A 23,106-nucleotide genomic window follows, 5' to 3' on the forward strand; every position below is an offset into this window, starting at 1 on the left:
CTCTGTTGTGATGAAAGAAATGACTTGTAAGCTGCAGCGTCTAAGTTTGCATTTGGCTTAGAAAATGTACAGTGGATTGGCAAAGAGCCATTTGAGCAGTGTTGGATACACATTTGACATCTGGGACCTTAAGGGTGTGGGGTTATATCATTATTTGTGATACACTGACTAAGGTTGCAGTTATTTGTATATATGTTAGAAAATAAATTATTCAGTTGATTTCAGCGGGGCTCCTTTCCCATCAAACACTGAGACAATAAGGCAGCAAGAGATTTGAGAACCATGTTCCTAAGGAATATATAACACATTTCTCCCAGCAGAAAACAATTAAAGGAACAAAGAGCTGGGGTATGAATACATGAATTGTTCTTTGACTTTTCATTCTGCCTCTTGTCTGCAGATATTATTAGAATTTTATGCATGTTTGAGAATGAGGGAGTCTTTGCAACTGTTTGGCATCCAGCTGTCACGTGACACCCCACTTAAAATGCTTGATAGAAAATTCTTGAGTTCCCACCCATCTACCCTCCAATAATTGGTTTTAGCCAAATGGAAACTTTATATATCTTCTGCAAAGTATGGAAATGTTTATGTAGATAAGAAAAAAATGACCTCCAGTAACAAACATATAATTTGTTTATAATCCACTAAATAATGCCACACACATTTTCTAAAGCAGAATGAGATAGTATTCTATAGTAGCAACTGAATTTCATCACTTTTTCCATAATTAGTAATGCTTATTAAGGGCCAGTGTGATAAATATGCCTTTTAAAAAGCAGACAAACTCACCATTTTTGTTTTGGATAAAAAGCAGCCAGAGCTGCCCAGTCCAGAGTGTGCTGTTGATCTGGATTGGAGCTTTATGCTGTTTTCCTGACAAAAATACTCCCCGCCAGCTGCTAATGGCCCCTGAAAATTCAATTTGCATTGAAAAGCACATCTGGGGGCAAATACAGTAACAGCCAAGGAACTTTTCAGCAAGAAACTGGCACCAAGTCCCGAGCTCAGTGAAACGAGAAGTTCTTATATTGATTGCAACTCCCCTCAGTTTCAGCCAGCATGGTTAATGGTCAAGGATGATGGGAGTTCTAGTTCAACAAAAGCTGGAGGCTACAGTCTCTCCACATCTGCTTTAAGCTTTTGTAGAAGCTGTTGATGATTACCATTTTAAAAATTCCCTATATTTTGTATAATTTCAAAATATTAATTCATTCTGGTTTACTTTGTAATTTTTATAGTTATCATTTTAAATAACTGATGTGGATCTCATTCTACTCTAAGTAGCTTGGTTTGGGTCCAGGTGTGGTTAAAAGTAATTAAGCAGTAACTAGTCTGTGTGAAGTGCTCCTAGGAAAAAAGCCCATATTGTTTGAACATCATTTGCATTAATCCATCTATTGGTTAAAGGCCCCTCCATACACTAGATAAAAGAATTGGTGGTTTTATGGCACACCGTATTACTTTGCATAAACTGAGCAGAATGGCCATTAAAAACCCTGATATTAGGTAGTTGGTACCAGGGTGCATGTTTGACTTGCAGCGTATATGGAAGAACATCTATTAAATGAGGAGTCACAGCCAGCAGTAATTCAACCCTAGCTCATAAGCAAGCAGAGTTGATCTGTCATTTATTTGCTAATAAAAAAGCTTTGTTAGTAGGACTGATGCCAAAGTTCAGTCTCTTTTTGGTTATGAAACTGTAACAAATTAAATGGGAATCCGTCAGTGACTGGTCTGAGAATTACCGTACTAAACATACCATAAACAGGAGATGGCAACAAGGTATAACTTTGCACGCTTGGAACAACAAGGTGTAACTTTGCACGCTTGAAAAATGGTTTCTCATATTTAAGGAATGTGGTGCTTACAATGACTTTTAAAGTTTAATGCTTAAGAAAGTTTTTCATTCGAAAGAACTCTGTTTCCATGTTGGCACTAACATAAAGGTCAGGCTTCTCATTCTCCTTTCCCCAAGTGTGTCACTTGGAAGCTCCAATTTCTGGGCATATTAACAGGAAAAACTTGGCATGCAGGAGAACATGCTGTTAGTAAAGGGCAGGGCAAACCTATTCTCTAATTATGCTGGGGAGGGAAGCGATAACGCTGGCACTGTGCTGGTGGAAAGTCCACCTTGTCCTGTGCATGTTGCCAGAACAGGAGAGGAAGGGGAAAACACACAATCAGAAAATAAATCATAAGATTGTAGAGTTGCTCACTGCATCCATGGAAACAAAGCTTGCTAGTGGCAACCAGTCTGGGACAGTGCTGTCGATGTTGCCTAGCCACAGTGATGGGGACACACACACAGTAATACTTGTGCATCATCATAAAACCATGCTAGAGAGCTGCTGCTCAATCAGACCCAGTGGCCCAGCTGACAGGAACACTGTTCAGCCAGGCCCTGGGTATCCCTGTTGACAGGGGTTCAAATCTCCTTAAGGGGGATGAAGAAAGAAAAGCAGGAATGGGGAGAGCCTACACCAACTCATGTAGCTTCCGTGGCAAGATATCTGCAGAAAATACAGTTGTCCCTCTTGGGATAAGTGTTTGTGACGCACCTGGGGGAGTTGATAGGAGCCCACCAGAATAATAGAGACAAATGCTCTTGCTCATCTTCTGAATACCTTAGCAAAAAAAAACCTAACACAACCCATATATTATGCTGTGGACAGCAGACACATCTCCCTGAACCCAAACCCGCAATGTAAGTGTCACAGAACAGTTCCTAACCTCTCAACTGCAGCAACGGATAGACTTCAGACACATCATGGGGTATACATCTCTCCACACCTTCAATTTTGGGATCCAATAAAAGATGCCAGAACCACTGAGGCTGCAGGAGGATCTGGTCTTGTGGAACAGTGTGTGTTTTATGTGCTGGAAGTCCCTGGGTGAACTCCATTAGCAAAAAGAGGGAGGGCCCCATAACCAGGACATCTAAGCCATCCAGGTGGAGTGCTGCCTGAGTCAGTAGTCCAGCTTCTGCAAGGGCCACCCAGCCAGCCCTTATGGTTGATGTAAGTGATCCTGCCCCACCTCATGTTTTTGTCTGATGAGCCAGCCTTGTCAGGTAGCACCCCACCAGGGCATCAGCATCCTTTCCCTGGCAGCAGCAAACCCATCCCACAGTGCAACCTGAGATGCTTGCTCCCTCAGGGTTCTGGGAAACTGATTAAGCAGTAGAAGGCAAGGCCACTGCCCTCAAGCTTATCATGTACCATGTACACCACCATGAACTCTTTGGAGGAAAGGTGGGATATACCGTAAATGCAATAAATCAATAAACTAAAGCAGTCAGTCATGTCCTCTTCTAGAATGCTCTATTCAATTCCCCCTCGCCTGTGGATCTTCACCTCCCCAACAGGCAGTATTATGTGACCACTGAGCATGCTCAGTTGTCATTGGGCTGCCTTTGCGAGCTCCTCCCCACCCTTCTATTTGATTTCTAAAGACTTGAGTGAGGGAGCTTTTCAAACTTTGGGTTTTCCACGATCCTGCTGGTACCTCCCTCTTTTGTGCAGTTTGTGTTACAGAAGAATCCACTCTTGGAGAATGAGTTCACTGTTAGCATATAGGATTATTTATTGAGTGACTTGTTTTATCTCTTATAGTGGTTGCCAACCTTTTTAGGCCAGAGGACACTTTTAGAATTTTGAGAAAGTGCTGTAGAAGCCAGTCACAAAATTGTTGCTGTGGGGAGCTGGGTGGCAAGTCACAAAAAGGCTGCCCATACCTGAAAGCACAAGACAAGAGTCAGGGCCTCACAATGGCATGGGCATCTCATCACCCACCACCATCAATTGGGGGTGGGGACGACACACCTACATCAGCCATCATCATGCTCCCTCACAAATAGAAGCTCTTTGCACCTCTTCTCTCTTCAGAAATGGATGGGAGGGTGGATGTCCAGTCCTGGTATCCAATTACATGTGGGCATGTTTAAGGAAGTGTTTTTGATTAATACAGGAGAGGCTGAGCCAATGCAAACTGGAACTATACAGGAGGAGCAAACAGTCACTCATGTGTTACAGATTCTTAAGGAGATACATACTGAGACATTTTGTGAGTGCCATAGGAGGAGCTGGTGGGCATGCTGGTGCCTGCAGGCACCATGCTGGTGAGTCTTGATTATTGTTTCCAACCAGGACCCCCACCGTCTCCCCTTTTGTTGCACAAGCCAGTTGTTTTTGCTACCATCTTCACACTTATACGTGCCACAAAATTTTTTCTAAAGCATCTGTCATATTTGATGATAATGATGGCAGATGTGCTGAGTGGACCCGGAAGCTGCCTTGCCACCAAATGTTCTCTTCAGATTGCAAAGCAACATTTAAATGAGAGAATCTATGCATAGCAATGAATTTTTTTTTTTTACTCTTTTGTATGTTGAAACACTTGGCTCTTCCAAGAAAACCATTTCAGTTTTTGGCTTCTCCCTTTCTTCGGGTACCTTGAAAAACATATTAAACACTCATGGTTGCTGGGACAAAACACGAGAGTGCCATCATTGGTTGATCAGCTGGGCCTTCTCTGAAGCATTTTTTACCATCAGAGAGAAGATGCAGAGATCAATGGGCCTGAAATCCATCCAGTAAACTTATCCCTGTATTTATATGTTGTGGCAAGATATATTAGTTCAACACTACAGTCGTTTGATCCCACAGGAGAGAAAAGCCACTTGTGCCTACTTCGTTAAGCTAATGCCAATCGCTTGAGCCAATTAACAGTAATTAAACTGGTTGGATGGGATTCAAAAACCAGATGGGGTGGGATGGGATGTGTTGAAAACCCTTTCTGTGTTACCAGGATGCAAATAAATAGTGAGAAAATATTCAGTTCCCAAAAGTCAGAGACTTTGAAGAAAACAACCTGCTATTTGGCAGTGAGGAAAATTAACTGTTTTATGGTGCTAAATAAGGAATGATATTAGGAGAAAATGGAATAGATAAGGGATGCTGGTATGCATTTCTCTTCCCAGAAGTCTGTGTATGGTGTAAATAGCGTTGAAATTGAGCCTTGGTAAAGGAAACTGGGAGAGGAGTGGTATGCATAAACTGAAAGACCAGAGTTTATGCTCTACTTTCTTAATGTTCAGAAGCATCTGAGTATGTAGCTCTTTCTTAGCATAACTTTGGATCAAGAGCCCACCTTTAAATCACAAATGTTAACACACATACACAATTTTGAGAGAGATCTGCTAAGTCACCAACCTGAATCTTTGACAAAACTGTTTCACAATTTCTAAAGAATGAAGCACCACAAACATTCATGAATTAAACATACAAGTAAACAAACAGTCTAGTGTGTATATGTCCCCGCCCCGTGAGCTCAACGATTCATTCTGTTCAAGCTACTATTTAAATATATTTGTGGAGGGAGAGTAAACAGTGGCACTCTCAAGGAAGATGGGAGGGGTGGAGATTGTGGAACAGCACATGTCTATATCAAAAGACAATTGTTTTAATGTCCCAAACAGTATATGCTTGAAGTTGGTTTCACCATCAGATGAGCATAGTAGGGATGGAAGAGAAATTGGTTTGGGCTGTATTTCAAACTGAACCAACCCAATTCACTAGTCCTGGATGCGGATCAGAACGCAGATAGATCACATATCTTTTCAAATTTTGCAAAGCAGCTTTGGTTCAAGAAATGCTCACAAGAATGTGCATTTTATTTGGGGGGGGCGTATATTTTAGGGAAGCAACTCTAAATGAAAAAGTGTTGTATATCCAACCCCAAAGAAACTATTTGATGATATACTGAAGCTGGTGAGCCTGATTATATGAGATTTCAGAAGATAGCAGTTAAAAGTAAAAAAGTGTTAACAGAAAATATTACTTTTTATTTTTCTTATTTTAGGATTTATAAACCACCCAGCATTCAGAGAATCCCCAAGTGGTTTACGGAAATAGAATATTAAACACAACAGGGCACTTAACATTGTTTTAAATCATAAAAAATGAGAATTTAAAATTAGAGAAATAATATAGACTACCTTGGGTGAGAAGAAAAGTTTTCAACAAATGTTGAAACATAACAATGTTGGGACTTCCTTCACTTCTAAGGGAAGAGGATTCCAGAGAACTGGTGTGTTCGAATCACAGCACCCTTTACCACAAGGACATGTGGTACCATCAATGCAGGGGCACATGTGACTTCTAAGAAACCCTAGTCCAGAATCATATTGAGTTTTTTATACACTAGCAGTAAGTTTATTAGAAGACTGAAGCTAATCAGAAGAAGTGGCATTTACAGAAACAAAGGTCCAAACAGTGGTGCCACTGGTTGGTTTTTAAATATTGAAGGAAGGGGGAAATACGGTTGACTGTGGGTTAAACCAAAGTGGCCTTCACAGTATGCTGAATCATGAAGGGACTAGGCAGCATATACCTTAGCACAGGTTTCTGCTCCATTTTCTTGTTTTCATGTATTAGCATATTGCCTCTGGGAGTGAGGGGGCATGCCATCACAGTGGTACCTCACAGTTTAGAAGGTGTTTGAACCAATAGGATGGACAAATGGGCCTGCTTACTAGAAGATCAGATATTATTTTAGTGTTTCTGCCCCATGTGACATCTGAAGGCAGTCCTGAGAAGAAAAGCAGAGGAAACTAGAATGAGCATTAGGCTGCTAGGCAGCCTTGTGCTCTTAAAATAACCAGGTAGATGATCCAGTTCTTTTAGCTTCCTCACCACTTCTGCCTGTCTCCCTGAGTTTTTGCTTAATTGTTTCATTTCCCCCACACCCACGTTTGCGCTTTGCAATGTTATCTAAAGGTTGCACATCCGATAGCTGAAGGATAGAATGTCAGATTCAGTGCTCCTTTAGTCTGTCACAGCTGTTTGAAGGGCCTGGGGTTTTTAAAGAAATGTCAAAGACATTTTTGCAGCACATGGAAACCAGATGTGCTTTGGGAAAATGGACATCGGGAAGAGGAGGGCAACTTAAATGTTTATTTAATCTTCCTGTTCAAAAGGGTGCACAGTGCTGGGTGGCACTGAGACATGTCTATCATCTAGAGAACTTTGATAACCACATTGAACTTGGCTAGGATTCTATAGTACCTCTGGACTAGACTCAAATACTTTGATTTTTCCTGAAATAAGTACAGCTTCCTGGAGTGAATTACCAGACATTTGTAACCATATTGCCATGTAATCATTGCAGTGACTTTACTCTTCTGTGAAAAGACTTCCTTGTTTTTAAGTATAGATTACAGTATTATTCCCACAAACTATTTTGCATTTCTCAACAATTGGTGGAAGAACAGTATTGCTTGAAGTATGACAACTGTATTTTTACACTGTTAATGCTGTAAATTTACTAGATCTGCTGCTTGGGAAACTTCTGACACTGAAATCTGAGGAGAAACAGATTTCACAGAAATAGTTATACCTAAGGGGTCTTCACGAAGCTTGTCATGCAAAGCTGAAAGTCTTTAATTTCAAACTCCCATCTACTGGTAAGGCCTTGTCTCTGCTTTGGAATTGAGATACAGCCAAACTTTGCAAGTCTAAATTGACATAAGAAACAGATGTTATCGCCTAAGGCTAAAAAAAATAAATGAGTATGTTGTTGGTTTTGTTCTCTTCTTTCCCAGAATTTGTTTTTTTTCTTGGATAAGACATCATTTCTGACTCAGAATAATTTAGGTATGTTTAGGACAGGCTTCCTCAAACTCGGCTCTCCAGGTGTTTTTGGCCCACAACTCCCATGATCCCTAGCTACCAGGACCAGTGGATGATGGGAATTACAGTCTCAAAACATCTGGAGGGCCGAGTTTGAGGAAGTCTGGTTTAGGACAACCCACTAGCTACATAGTAAAACTTGCTTCCAGTGCAGTCTGTGGGACTTGCATCCTGAAAACATATTGAGATTAGAGTTGTTGAACTTGTATTTTCTCACTTCCATCTTTAGCTGAGGGGTGGAAGCGTATTCTAACCTCACTTGAGATAATGAAGCGTGCCTCCAAGGGTGAAGTCAAACCCCTGGAGAATCAAAGCTCCTGCTGTGGGTGCAGAGACCAGTGATTTGTAACGGCTGCCTCCCATGTTGTTTTTGCTACTTTGGCAGCACCAAAGTGATCTCTCCAGGGCACAGATCTGGAGGTCCTTGGATGCCCAGACCCTTCTCTTGGCCTCACTGATGTCCAAAGGAAAGCAGAGCAATACATTTGACATCAGCTTGACTGAAGGAGTTGCCAGAAGGAGCTGTAAGAAGTGCCATCTAACTGTCTTAGGAACTCCAGTCTAGGTTTCTGTAGCGTTTACTCATTAGCCTTTTCTTCTCTTGAAGATGTGCAGCAAGGCAGCGGGTACATACATTTCCTTGGGATTTACTGCTGAAGCCTTCCTCATGAATAAGGATAGCTGCAAGGCAGTAGAGGTTTAGGATCAAAGTTTTCCTTCTAGATGGGATACCTTCCCAGGTTGATGAACCCCATTTGCCCCAGGTTGATGAACCCCATTTGCCCCTCTACAGCATGTGCAGTAACCACGTTCTTGACCAACTATTGTTCTCATCCACTCAATCTGCCAGAGCCTACCTTCACATGCAGAGACATCCCTAAGTCACTGAGGGTCTGAGACCCATCGGCTACCTTTACCTGGTTTAGCTGGCCAGTTGAACCTGTTCCTAGGATGTGGCTGCTGTTGCCTGCTGACAACTTCTAGGAGCCACAGGGGACAGCTGAGTGCAGGTTGGGGACTAAAGAGCACACTATATCCCACACCAGAGGTACCACCCTTCCCCTAATACTCCACATGGGTATTTTATGTGCATTTCAGTTTTGTGCATTGGTAGAACATGGAAATCAGTTTTGTAAAGAATGGCTTACGTGTTTAACAGTGTTTAACCATATGTGTCTAGACCTTTACTACTTCCATTTTTTTAAATGTTATTTTATGAAAACTGTGCTGATATACTGAGCTAAAATATGTGAATTTAGTCAGCTTTTATTGGATAGCCAAAAAAGTGATATGAGATCCTGCCTGTAGTTAATCAGACACAGAATGAGAAATTATGAGGACTCCAAAGAATTCAATCCTTTAACGATTTTAGAAACAAAATGTTGCTGTTTATATATGTGAAACCAAATCTGCCTAAAGGAGACATTTGCATTGCGTAGCCACAGGTTAAAGGCTTTGCTGTTGTATAGAATTGCTTCCCTCACAGATGTCAAATGAAGTGGCTAGCATGTATAAATTAATAATTATTAAAGTTGACAGCTAATAGTTCACACAGGCAGTGACAATGAATCCTCTCATAGAAGTGAAAATGAGAATTTGCATTACTTGGGACTATTTTATTATCATTATTAATCTCTCTAGAGCTGCAGAGTGAGGAAAAAGTTCACTCTCAGACAGGAAGGGTCTTAGACAGGAGGCTTCTTGCTATAAGTATTGTAGAACCTATAAATTGGTTCCTTTTTACCTTTCTTTTATTAAATAGCCGTATAACTGATCCTCACAAGAAAGCTACGCGGGTTCATTACTACTGGGCATTTTGCATGATTTAGATAACAGGTTGCCAACACTTTTAGGCCCCTGGGCACACCTGCATTTTTGAGTGAGTGCTGTCATTGCTACGCCTTTCATCACTTATCTCTTCCCCACACCCCAACCCTGATCAGCTCCTCCTCCTTAGAGACAAAAGAAAGAAAGAAAGAAAGAAAGAAAGAAAGAAAGAAAGAAAGAAAGAAAGAAAGAAAGCACATCCATGCATACTTCTCTTTTCCAAGGGATCTGTGTAAAAGTCAAGTCTAGTAGAATCGATTTGACATAGAGCACATAGAGATGAAAGACAAAGTAGGAAATGGTGTTATTCTTCCAACTTCCTCTTTCTGTTCTATGCACTCTTTCAGGGGAGAACAAAGTAACCATCCTCACCACCTCATGACCAAAAGGGAAGTGAGAAGTGAGGAAGCTCAGAGGTTCTGTAACCACCAAGAGAAGACCTTAAGGGCCAATCATCTCTTCTTGGGCAAGATTCTTGAGCAAGTGGTTGAGGAACAGATCCAGGTGCTCTTGGAGGAAACTGATTTTCTGGATGCTTTTCAGTTTGGGTTTAGGCCCAGTTTTTGCAGAGAACCTGCTTTGGTTGCCCTGTATTCTGTCAGGAGACAGACAGGAGAAATGTATCTTTGTTAATTCTCCTTGACTTCTCAATGGCTTTTGATACCATTGACCATGGTATCATTCTGGAGTGGTTGTCCGAGTCAGGTGGCACTGCTTTGCGGTGGTTCCAGCCCTACTTGGATGGTCATTTCTAGTGGGTGATGCACGGGGACTGCTCTTTGGTACTTTGGAGCCTTCAGTGTGGGGTTCCTCAGAGTTTGATTTTATCCTGCATGCTGTTTAACATATACATGAAATCACTGAGTGGGATTAGCCAGAGGTTTGGAATACGTTGTCAGCAATAGTTCTCCTTTACATCTGCAGGTATGGCAGTGGTTGTGGTGGATCATTGTCTTGTTTGTTAACAGTTTTCAAGCTGGTTATTCAGTTTTGTTATTTCTTTCTTCTTCTATAGACTGTTCAGTATTAACCCGGGACTAAGACAAGAGTATTTAAACAAACACCCGGAACCACAGTATTAAGGTAAGACATTCTACTTTATTAAGATATTTCTGAGAATTCCCCCTCCCTACAGGGCCTGTGGTGTGTTAGAACCATTAGACAAGCCATCTCCAGAGAGCATAGCCAATGGTAAGGGATGGTGGAAGTTGTAATCCAACAATATCTAAAAGCCACCAGGTTGGAGAAGCTGGCATTGGACCTAGAGGAGACCTCCTGCTTATTTAAGTTGAACCTCTGCATCATAACTTTTGTTTGTTCATCCCTGATGCCAGCGTATGTTAGCTCATATGTTTGGAAGAGCCAGAGCTGTCTGTGTAACATTTTAAGGTGTCAAATTAATCTAATGCCTGTTTCACAGGTCATAACTTTGATGAATTTATTCTCAGAACACTGCTATAAGCCAGAGAAGTGCAAACAGCTGTGAGGGGAATGGATCAGAGCAGAAAATTAAACCTTGATCTCTCTAATCTGACTAGTTTTGTAAATCATATATGCATCCTTACATCCGAAGACTTGGAAAATAGTGGATACTATGCTCATGATGATTGCATGATAATCAGCAATGAGAAGAGTTCAGAATATTCAATAACTGAATGGGAATATGTGGGACATGACAGAGGTATATAAAATTGTGGGTGATGTGGAGTAGGTGGGCAAGGAAAAGGTTCCCCCCCCTCTCTCAGAATATTAGAAGCATTAGTGAGTCCTTCATTGATGCTGAATGGTGGGAGATTGAAGAGCAGCCAAATGGAAGTACTTCTTCACACAGTGCATGAACTATGGAATTTGATACTGCAAGATGCAGTGATGGCTGCCAATTTACAGCTATAATGCCCACTAGTCACGATAATTATGCACTACCTGCAGTGTCAAATGCACCATGCCACTGACTGCCAGTTGCTGGAAATACATCCTAGTAGGAGAGGAGGTGTTGTACTAATGTCCTACTAGTGGTCATCTGTTTGGACACTATGAGAACAGAATACTGGACTAGATCAGCCTTTGGACTGATGAAGCATGGCTTTTCTTGTGTTCTTATTCAACACTGTTCCCAATTCTGAAAGTTCCTTCCAACGTTGGAGTAGACTTGGCAGAAGGAGATGTTTCATGCTTTGAATTTCAAGGGCAGTAAGCATGAGGTGGCTCAGCAGAATATTTCCCCCTCCCTCCCCCACATTGATTATAAATTGTGGGTTTTGCTTCTGGGTTTAATAAATGAGGACAGTTCATGTCCTTAAATATCCTTATTCTTCATCAGTCTCTTCTTGACATGCTGCATGATCCATGCAGCCAGCTTTCTAATCTTTCTGATTTCTAATTGGATGCAGAGAAAGGTTAGGGGGCTTTGTGCGATTCTGTCCTCTGCCGCCTCTGAGCATCTTTGGCTGTAGGGATTTGTTGCAGACAGCCACATGAGCCACAGCTTCTGAGAGGCTGAATTAGTTCACAGCTATTCAACCTTGGTTTTGCTCTTCCCCTCCTCCTCCTCCTGCTGCTACTGCTGCTGCCACCACCAAGACACAAATTGAAATGTAACCCATGCTCTGGTCACCATTATTTAGCATCACAAACAATGAGCAGAAAGGAGAAGACTGGCCCAGTTACTTTGGTGGATTCAGCCAAATGGATACTTCAGTGCATTCCATCTGCATCCTTTCAGGACAGTGCTTTGTTTGCATATGTTAACCTTAGCCACGGTTCCATGTGCTCAGCATCTTTAAGCAGATGAGCCAGGAAGGATAGCCAAGCAGTACAGAAAGCAGTATTCGAGAGGAAGCAACTCAGAAATCATTTTTCAAGCTGTTTTGTGAGTTAGAATTTAAATAGAAGATGGTTGTGGACAAGGCTGTCAGATTGCTTATAGCAGAAGGCTCTGGTTTAATGGGGTGGGGGTGTCAAAGGGAGAATTTTTGTACTTGCAGCTTCTTCCAGCACTGAGTGCCCTATGATGTGAGAAGCTACATCTGCTGAAACTTTCATTTCTAAAGAACTGTAAAAGGCATAGAAATTGACCCATATGCAATGTGTCAGACATGTGCAGACCCTTGGGTGAAATCAGTCCCTTAGGATACCATAGCCTTTATACCACACATTTCCTCATATGTTCATTGCCTCAGAAGTGAAAGAGAGCAGCTTTATAATTTTGATTGTAATGTTTGGGAACTTAAATGGGTTCTTTACGGTGACACAGTCTATTCACAGACCAAGCAATAGAGCAAGTGAGCATGAAGTCCCACCGACTCTGAAAGTTGGGCCATCTTTCTCCTTGGACATGCAATGGTTGCTTGAGCTCTTCGACCCATAGTCCTGAATTCAACCTAAGACTGGAGAAAACATTCACAAGCAGTAATAATCAGGTTTGCCAGGAGCAGTACTTTGGTCCCAAGCCATTTAGGTATTTATATGCTAGTACCAACATCTTTTGAATTTTGAATTTTGAATTATGGTGCTGGAGGAGACTCTTGAGAGTCCCATGGACTGCAAAAAGATCAAACTTATCCATCCTTAAAGAAATCAGCCCTGAGTGCTCACTGGAAGGGCAGATCCTGAAGTTGAGGCTCCAGTACTTTGGCCACCTCATGAGAAGAGAAGACTCCCTGGAAAAGACCCTGATGTTGGGAAAGATGGAGGGCACAAGGGGAAGGGGACGACAGAGGATGAGATGGTTCGACAGTGTTCTCGAAGCGACTGGCATGAGTTTCGCCAAATTGTGGGAGGCAGTGAAGGATAGGGGTGCCTGGCGTGCTTTGGTCCATGGGGTCACGAAGAGTCGGACACGACTGAACGACTGAACAACAACAACCAACATCTTGAATTTGACTCAGTATCTCACTGGCAGCCAGTGCAGTACTTTCAGAATCGGTGACACCATTAGGCTATCCCATTAGCGGGTTAGCCACTTCACTCTACACTAGCTTCAGTTTCTGGACTATCTTCAAGGACAACCCCACATACAGTGCATTACAGTAGCTCAGACATGCCACCAAAGTATGGACAACATTTGCTACCTTTTTGTAGTATTTGGGAAAGTCTTCTAAGATTCTGAGATACTGTTGGGAAACATGCAGGCAAGACTTGTGGTTGTTTTGCATGAGTAGGTGTCACAAAATGTCTTTCTGTGTGTGCAAGTACCATGCCCTGGTTCCTTGGATGCTGGTTTGTAAATTGCATGGTAAAGAGGTGAAAAATCAGCAACCAAAATCCCAGTGCCCCCTCTGTGCCTTCCTTGAGAGAGAAACTGTAGAACAGATGGAAGCCAAATAGCATGTGATTGGGAGAGAGAAAACCAAACCTTGCTGCAGCGATTCCGAATGTGAATTTATAGATTAGTAATCTGCTAATTTTAAAATGACAGATGCTGCTGCCTTTAGGGAGAGGCGATGAAGGGTGTTTCCACACATGTTAGCAACCTCATATGTATAGTCTATCTTCCTGTGCAGCTCACTTCCTTGATTTGCATTGACTATTTGCAAGGCTAAGGGGTGCTTGGACAGCACAGTTGGGATTTCCTTTTCATGCTGTGCTTTATTCTACGGTTGTTAAAAAAAAACAAAAAAACCCAGCATCATTTGAAAGCACTGTTGGAGAAGCCCATAAGATACCGTGTTTCTCCTAAAATAAGACACCGTCTTATATTTTTTTTCACTCAACAAAACACAGTATGGCTTATTTTCAGGGGATGTCTTATTTTAACCGTGTCGCATCGGTACGCTGCATAGCCACGCCTCCCCAGGCTGTTTTAATGGGATGTACCACGTCACTATGGCTTATTTTCGGGGTATGGCTTATTTTTGGGGAACGGCTTATATTTCGCAAATGCATAGAAATCCTGCTATGGCTTATTTTATGGCTATGGCTTATTTTAGGAGAAACAGGGTAGGAGAGAGAGAGATGAATGTTGCAGTTAATAAATAAATAAATAAATATTTTCCAAGGACCAAAATGTGAAATCCCTTCCCATAGCCCAATCTGCTTTTTACCTGACTGCTGACCATGAACATAATTTGTTGCGTTGGAGGCTCTCATTATAATTGTGAAGCTTCATAGCACGTTACAATAGCCTTCATCAACCTTTTGCCCTCCAGGTGTTGTGGACTACAACTCCCATCAGCCCCAGCCATTGTGGCCATGCTAACTATTACAACATCAAATGTGTGCTAGGCATGAGAGATTATGACCCAGGGGCTTAGTGGAGACTGGGTCTTCCCAGTCTTAGTCCCAAACTCTAACCACTGCATCACACTGGCTCTTGCTGTACATACCATCTCTATAGTGTTTATTCCAGGCATAGGCAAACTCAGCCCTCCAGATGTTTTGGGACTACAACTCCCATCATCCCTGACCACTGGTCCTGTTAGCTAGGAGGGCCAAGTTTGCCTATGCCTGCTTTATTAGCACTGTTGGATTCTAGAATGATGAGCTCGAATGCCAGCTTTTGGCCTTTTGCTATAGCAACACAAAGTGGTTTATATTTATATGCCATGGCATGTGCTTATTCTGAAAGGGTGGAGTGAAATGGCTTGGGAAGAATCATTTTGTCCACATAGTCTCTGGGTGGTATTTTTTTAAAAACAACAACAACCCACACAATAATTTTGTCAATTTGCAATGCTCAGTGGTGATGTTTGGGAACTGGCCAGCTCATGCCACCTTTCCAAATTTCCTAATATATAGCTTGTTCCTTTTACATCTCATTGTTTGGTTTGTGTGCAGTTTTAGAACCAGCCATCTAATAATAATGCTTTTTGGTAACATCCATTTTAGTACCAGCATTTTATTCATACAGCCTGAGGGCTGTGAACTACTCAAAAGATCCTCCCAGTGGATATTCATCCGTGACATATCAGGCAAGATGGAGAGAAAGAGTAGGAGGGGTGGGTGCAGTGTACTGTGAAAATTGCTGTGGTGATTGGAATCAATGACTGTGAGAAATATATGTTTTCCCCTTGAAAATGGTCCTTAATGGGTGTTGAGTAGTTAAAAGAAAAGGTCTGACACACACAAAAAAAGACCGCAACTTTTAGTTATGCATTTAAATGAAAGTATTATTGTCTTCTTTTCTGGCTCTTGAACTCTTCTGGAATGTGCAATTAACTTTTGATGAAAGTGTGTTTGAGTTGTACCAGAGAAGCTGTCATGATATGTTGCAACTAATGGTTTATATAAGAAACAGAACAGTTTAATTCAGGGATTTATGAGACTAAATCAACACAATGACAAATGCAGGAGGTCCATGTATTGTTGTACAGTCTGTCCATAAATATCTGGGTATCTCAGCATATATTTACATATATGTAGTACTGCTCTGACAGTAGCATTGATTTTATGCATAGCTTTTTAGCTCTCCAGTGTTGACACCTACTCATTAGCCTACCACACTATGCCAGTCCTCCCAAAATTCCATCTCTTCCATAAATTTATTTTCAAATTCTATAATATGAGTGTTTTCATCCATCTGCTTCTTCTCTTTTTCTAGTGTTGATTTAGATTGCTGATCGAATTAATAGTGACCTTACGGGTCTGATGCTTTTCATCTCTTGCTAAAAATGTTTTTGTTTCAACAAGCTTACTCAGATATCAAAAATGTTGATATGTTTTAATATGTTTTTTGGTATATTGCTGATTTAATTTCTAAAAATAATAATTGATTTTTATGGTTTTTACTGATAATTTTCTTGTTTTATTCTCTCTGAAGATGACTTGGAGTAGGGCTTTTTTTTAAGCAAACAAGTGGTGTATAAATTTTTTAAAGTAAATAAGGTCTAGGCCCTGACAGAAAACCATTAGCTGTTTTTACTAAGGATAAGGATCTTGGTAAACAGAAGAGGTTTCAAACTATAGGCATTTTGTTCTTGGCTCTTATCTTGTTTGCAAGTAACCAAACAGGGATGTTATATCCTGAAGCTAAACAAACAAATAAACAAATAAATTTCAGATTTCAGCTATTAGCCATTTATTCTGCAACTATGGCAAACAACAACAGTAACAACAACAAACTGATGTAGAATGTCTTTTATGGGCAGTACTGTCCATTTCTGACAAAGATATGATACCTACCATGCAGTATTCTTGTTAATATAAATGAGAGATCAAAAGAAGGGTAGTTTATACTTACCACATTATGGCTGTGGTGGAGAACCTGTGGCCTTCCTGATGTTTCTGGTCTTCAACACTCGTCATCTCTGACTATTGGCCATGCTAGTTTAGGGCTGATGAGAGTTGAGTTCAACAGCATTTGAGGGCCACAGGCTTTCCATCCCTGATGTATTCTTTGCTTTGTGTAATCCCAGTAAAGTAAAAAGGTAAAGGACCCCTGGATGGCTAAGTCCAGTCAAAGGTAACTGTGGGCTGCGGCATTCATCTTGTTTTTCAAGCCGAGGGAGCTGGCATTTGTCCACAGACAGCTTTCTGGGTCATGTGGCCAGCACGACTAAACTGCTTCTGGCGCCACGGGACACCCTGACGAGTGCCAGAGCGCACAGAAACGTCGTTTACCTTCCTGCTGCAGCGGTTCCTGTTTATCTACTTGCACTGGTGTACTTTTGAGCTGCTAGGTTGGCAGAAGCTGGGACAGAACAATGGGAGCTCACCACCGTCAGGCAGATTTGAACCACCGACCTTCCGATTGGCAAGCTGAAGCTTTCAGTGGTTTAGACCACAGCGCCAACAGCATTTCCGTGTGTTTTGGCTTCTGTCACAGTGTTCCGTTGCTCCAGAAGTGGTTTAGTCATGTTGGCAACATGACCTGGAAAGCTGTCTGTGGACAAACGCTGGCTCCCTCGGTCTGAAAAGCAAGATGAGAGCCACACTCCATATTCACATTTGACTGGACTTAACCATCCAGGAGTCCTTTACCTTTTTACCATGATCCCAATAGGTAGAACAGAGCAATCTAAACATAAGCAGCATCCGTCTGTCATCCAAGTCAACCCCAGTAATAGATAAACATACGGAGATTGTCTCATATTCTCTGCTTTCAAAAAGCAAGTGAATGGAAATGAGACTTTGTTAGTTTGTTTGACCTGTGACTTCCTGAACTAGGTTTTCCTCTGACCTCTTCATTTGGTCAGGTTCTTTGATGGACAGCTACAACATATGGATTACTGTAGGAGGCACTTCCACAATGAGGCAGATGGAGAGCCTTGCAGGAGGGGAAACAAAAGCTGTCAGTGGGATGCTGCGTGTGCAAAGGTTCTGTGAAATGGTCATTGATTGGGAATCTTCCTATTTTGCAGATGGGCCTTGAGATGGGCTTTAGATCCTTTAGCTTGGTCAGTGTGTTGGTAGAAGGGAAATAGCGAGGGGGGAGGAGGAGAGGGTTGAGGCATGAAATTTTAATGAGCAGTTAATTGATAATGTATCCCAAGAGACTGGTGTGTTAGAAGGACATCTGATGGAAAGGAATAAATTGTGTTAGGCTTCCTGTGGCACAGAGCTTCCTTCATTTGTAGCCAAAGGGTTGGAGAGGATACTGTAAATGACTTTTGGAATAAAGATTTTTTTTGCCAGCATTTATGTTCAAGAATAGTGAAGGGCATAAAGAGGTAAGAGAGTAAAGCCAGCTTTTGTGTTTCATACATACTTAAAAAGAAAGGAAAAGAAAGTGCCCTGGTTATCCTGCTTGTTCCAGTCAGTCATAAAACTGAGGTGATTCAGGACAGATTAGGAGAACTGTCAGAACAGCATATAGAATCGGAGCTGCTACAGTTGTCTTCCGGACTTGTGATAGTTTTTTATAATGTATGACAACAGCCAAAAGTGAAAAACAGATTCCTTATAAAGATGGGAACCAGGAAATCCAGTCCATGTATTATGGGGAAATGAATGAGGAAAGGAAGCTGTGTGACAAGTAATCCTAAGTAGGTCCTAAAATGTTCTTCCTACAAATGACATTTTTAACATCCTTTTAAATTGATCCCTCACCTTGTATAAACCAGTAACAAATTGCTGTATTCTTTGAAATGTGATGCAGAAACCTCTACAGGAACAGTTTACCACTGAATCACTTGTAATTATGTGATTAAAAGCTATAAAGCTGGAATCACAAAGTGTCTTCCTGGGGATATTAACAACTGGCATTTTAATGTTCATTCTCTAAATGTAAATACAGTTTAAATGCTTAATTGCTACCAAAAGTACTCTGATACTTCTGAAAGGCTGATTAAAAACAGTTCTCTGTTTTGGCATATTTCATTTCTTTAATTTTGCCAAGGAAATATTATTTTCTCTCTCGCTTCTTATCTTCGGCTCTGTGCTTTTCATTGGTGCTTTTTCACTCTTATAAATGTTCTCTAGACTTCTTAGCTACTCCTTTTCTATAATTTTCAAGGTTGAACTTGAGCCAGTATTTACTATGTCTGCCCCACTGTGGTGATAATAAAGAACAGTAATGGTCTCCCACAACTTTGGTAATAGTATTTATACCCCGCCCATCTGGCTGGGTTTCTCCAGCCACTCTTAAAAATCCCAATGACCATGTTCCCAATAACTATAGATAGAGGAATTAGCCTATGTGTGAGCAATCCCTTGATTTCCGGTCATGATTTGTTTTGAAAGAAACAAACCATAAGTGCTGGTTTTCATGTAATACAGTCGTACCTCTGGTTACGATTGCTTCAGGTTGTGTTCATCATGGGATACGAACGTGCCGAACCCGGAAGTACTGGAACAGTTTACTTCCAGGTTTGGCAATTCACGCATGCGCAGACGTGCAAAATGACATCATGTGCTGATGCTCCGAATTGCGTTGCACACATGCACAGATGCGGTGTTTCAGGTTGCGGAACTTTCAGGTTTTGAATGGGGCTTCGGAACGGATCCCGTTTGCAACCAGAGGTACCACTGTACTAAGTCAGCTGCTCTGTAGTTTCTTTCTCCCATCTAGGAAGGAAGTACAGAGTATAGAGTGATTGAGCTGCATAAAGCAGCATGCAGCTCTAATTTTCCTAACCATAGTTTATGGCCTATTAATGGTGATCAAAATCACACCTTTATTTAGTTGGCTACTATGTGACAAGTGAAAGCTCTGTATACAAAGATAATTAGGAAATCAACTGGGCTTCCCAATTTTACCACCTGCATTTTAAAAGCCACATATTCTTCCTGTTTGTTAAATGCATGATAATTGTGGCTATTTTTGTACATTGGTGCAGTTTAGTACTGTGTGATTTTCCATTGTGACTATAATTAGTACTTGGATGAAGTTTACTTTTAGATTCTCATTTACATAGCAGAGTAGTTATTCGCACAGATACCGGAAATGAATTAATTTAAAGCTAAATATAAACTGTGTGCCTTAAAGTGTGGAGATGCAAAATGTTATATTATATAGACAAAAGGAAAAAGAATGGAGTACTCAGTCTGGGGATGTCTGGGCTCACTAAGCAGAAAATATAGGTGATAAACAACACATTCCAATTTTGAGGTGTTCTCTTGTGACTTAGTGCCTCAGGGCATACAGATAGTGGGAAGGGTTATTAAATTGTAATACAAAGAATATCTGAGTCTTAAAAATCAAAGTCAAGCAATAGTAACTACATAGTGTTTGATCCCTTTGGGAAGAGACATAGTTCAGTGGTAGGAAACATGCTCTCTATGCAAATAATCACAGGAACGTAGGGAGCTGCCTCATAATGAGTCAGACCATTGGTCTATCTAGCTCAGTGTTGTCTGCACTCTCCAAACAATGGGATCTTTCCTAGCCCTACCTGGGGCTGCCAGGGATTGAACCTAAGAAGCTCCGCAGAACAGATCCTGTACCTGAGTCAGGTTCAACCACTGGCATCTCCAGGTAAGACTGTGAAAGGTTCCTGCTGAAGACCTGGAGAGCTTCTGCCAGCCAGCATGGACAAATGCTGAACTGAATGGGCCAATGGTGTGATCTGAAAACAGGGGTGCATGAGGAGACGAGAGTGAGGGAAAGTTCCTTCTCACAGCCAAAAGTCCTTCTGCTAGTGGATCTACGTAGCTGGATACCACTCTTTCATTTGTTCTTATCCCCCCACTTAAATTCACCCTCTGTTGACATGAATCATTTTTGTCTATAGCAAGACGTATATCAACTTTCTGCTGATAGGAAACCTCACCCGCAAAATGTGACATAACAAGGATGCCTCATGATGTATATATGACTAGGAACTACAGCTGGCATTGCATTGCTCTTTTGGGTCGCTTCCCACAAAACATTTGAGTAGACAGCTTACAAGTTAGTTGCCCTGGGCATTTAGAGCAGGTTCAAACACTGGCAACTGTAGCTAATTAATCACTGTTACAGGTAGGTAGCCGTGTTGGTCTGCCATAGTCAAAATAAAACAAAACAAAATAAAAAATTCCTTCCAGTAGCACCTTAGAGACCAACAAAGTTTGTTCTTGGTATGAGCTTTCGTGTGCATGCACACGAAAGCTCATACCAAGAACAAACTTTGTTGGTCTCTAAGGTGCTACTGGAAGGGATTTTTTATTTTGTTTTGTTTTGTTTTAATTAATCACTATTAGCAAAGATGAGAAAGGTCTTTGCCTGAGATCAGGGAGATTTTCTGCCTGTAAATCTGATGGTATTGCAATATAGATCAGTGGTTGCGCTTTATAACATTGGCACCGCCAAACAGATCTTTGGGTTTCTTATTTGCCTTTTTGTTTAGTATTTATAACTTTCACTATACATAATAAGTGATTCCAGAAGAAAAAATTGAGATGTGTTAATGAAGACAACCCCCGTCCTCCCACCCTAGCGCACTCACATGGTAAGTGTGTGTGTAAATAGCCCTGTCTGAATATAGATATTTTTACTGCTCAGTCTTGATTCTAGAGATTTTTATTTTGGCAATGCTTTTGACTGGCAATACTTAATCCTTCTTTATCTTCCTTTTTCAATCAGACATAGATGTAAGATTGAATTCTCATCCTGGAGTATTACATACTATTAAGCACTGCAATATGCAATCTAAATGCAAAGAAGCATGTAATATGCATCTTCACAAGGCATAAAACAACACAGTGAAATTTCTATTCAGGGTTTGTTTGATTCTGCATCTGGCCTGTACCCATCATGCTTGCTTTTAGCAGCTTGCTGGCCTGCTGTGTGAAATCACCCTGTCTTTCTTTCTCCCTGACACTCTCTTGGGGTAGCCTGAAGGCAGCCACTTAACACAGTGATAATAAAAGGGGTCAATGTACCTTGACTCTGAAAACTTGACTAAAATGACATATATTAACATGAATAATTAGAGTATTTTTTTTAAAAAAAAAATTTACATTTTGAAATGGCAAAAGGCAGTGTCAGGGCTTGAGACATAGAAGAGAACCTGAGAAAACAGCACACTCACTATATAATATTGTAGACTTGAAATAAGGAGGCAGACCTATACTAGAGATAGGGAAAGCTGGATCTGAAGCATATTAACAGACCTCCTTTGACCTCCCCGGTTGTCCCATTGGCACAGACTATCCATTTTGGCCTTACTCTTACTTTTTGTGTGAATTTTTTTTTTGTATTTTTTGGCCTGTGCTGAATCATGAGATGTAGAATTTTTGAAAGAAATACCATATCCAGGTAGCCTTTAAATTGTGGTTTGTTAAACAAACCATGAATCCAAACAAGCAAGCAAGTCACGGCTTGATTCCCCACACTTGGTTTTTATTCCACTTGCTCTTTCCTCATGCACCTGTAACTTGACAAACGTCTGAGGTAGGGTGGGCAAACAAACCCTGCTTTATAAGTAAGACGTTTGTAGTTTGGATGTAAAACTACGCCATAGTTAAGACCAGCCATGGTTTATTAGCCAGCAGCAGCTCACGGCTTCACACTGGTGGTTTGCTGCCAGAAAACAGACTATGGCTAGTCTCCTGGATTGATTGTGGATGTTCAGACAAACTACGGTATAGTGTTATGTGTGGGAAATGACATTATGTTTATGCACTTCTTAAAACAGCTATATATTTTCACCCTCATTTGAAGCCAGCATCTAGTGGAACTCCACTATAACACCTGTTACCTGGAACCCACATGCCATTCTTTTTATCTACAAAGCTAGCTTGGTGACAACAAATAAAGTTCTTGTTACTGATAAACCTGGGGGGGAATTAGTCATGCATTTAAGAAATCACAGTTATATCACTGTCAGCATCTCTGTGCGTTTCTCTGTTAAACCCTTTCGTTTTTGCATTAGTAAGAGTGTGGGTGGAATCTCAGTCTCAGGGACAGAAAAGGTCGGGACAGCGTGGGCTGTGTTCTGATCTGATGTACAGCTGTGGGCAAACAGCACTGTGTGTGTCTCCTGACTGCAAACCACCCACTCGCACAAGTATGGCAGCAAATTGCTTCTAGGAAAACGGTGAGTTGCCCGCTCATAAAAAGATGTCAGTGGAGCTGTCAGGCACTGAGATTTCTTACATTTGGAGAGATTGCATTTGGATCTTGTTTACTCTGTTAACATGTCTGCAAAAATATGAATGGCATTGCCTGTAGGTTGACAGCTTCTGTCTTTCGTTTTTATCATACAGTGAATGCCATTCATTTTGAAACTGA

At 41.2% G+C, this 23,106-nt stretch overlaps 1 protein-coding gene across 6 annotated transcripts in view; it reads left to right on the forward strand.

Moving 5' to 3' along the window:
• NFASC (neurofascin) overlaps positions 1–23,106 on the forward strand; it is a 160,651-nt gene that overhangs the window by 26,608 nt on the left and 110,937 nt on the right. For all 6 annotated transcript variants that reach the window (XM_033152781.1, XM_033152782.1, XM_033152783.1 and 3 more), the window contains exon 2: positions 10,534–10,601. The gene's annotated coding sequence lies outside the window, so the exon portion shown is untranslated. The remainder of the gene's footprint in view (positions 1–10,533; positions 10,602–23,106) is intronic.

The sequence above is a fragment of the Lacerta agilis genome, chromosome 6 (assembly GCF_009819535.1).
Source record: "Lacerta agilis isolate rLacAgi1 chromosome 6, rLacAgi1.pri, whole genome shotgun sequence".
NCBI classification, from domain to species: domain Eukaryota; kingdom Metazoa; phylum Chordata; class Lepidosauria; order Squamata; family Lacertidae; genus Lacerta; species Lacerta agilis.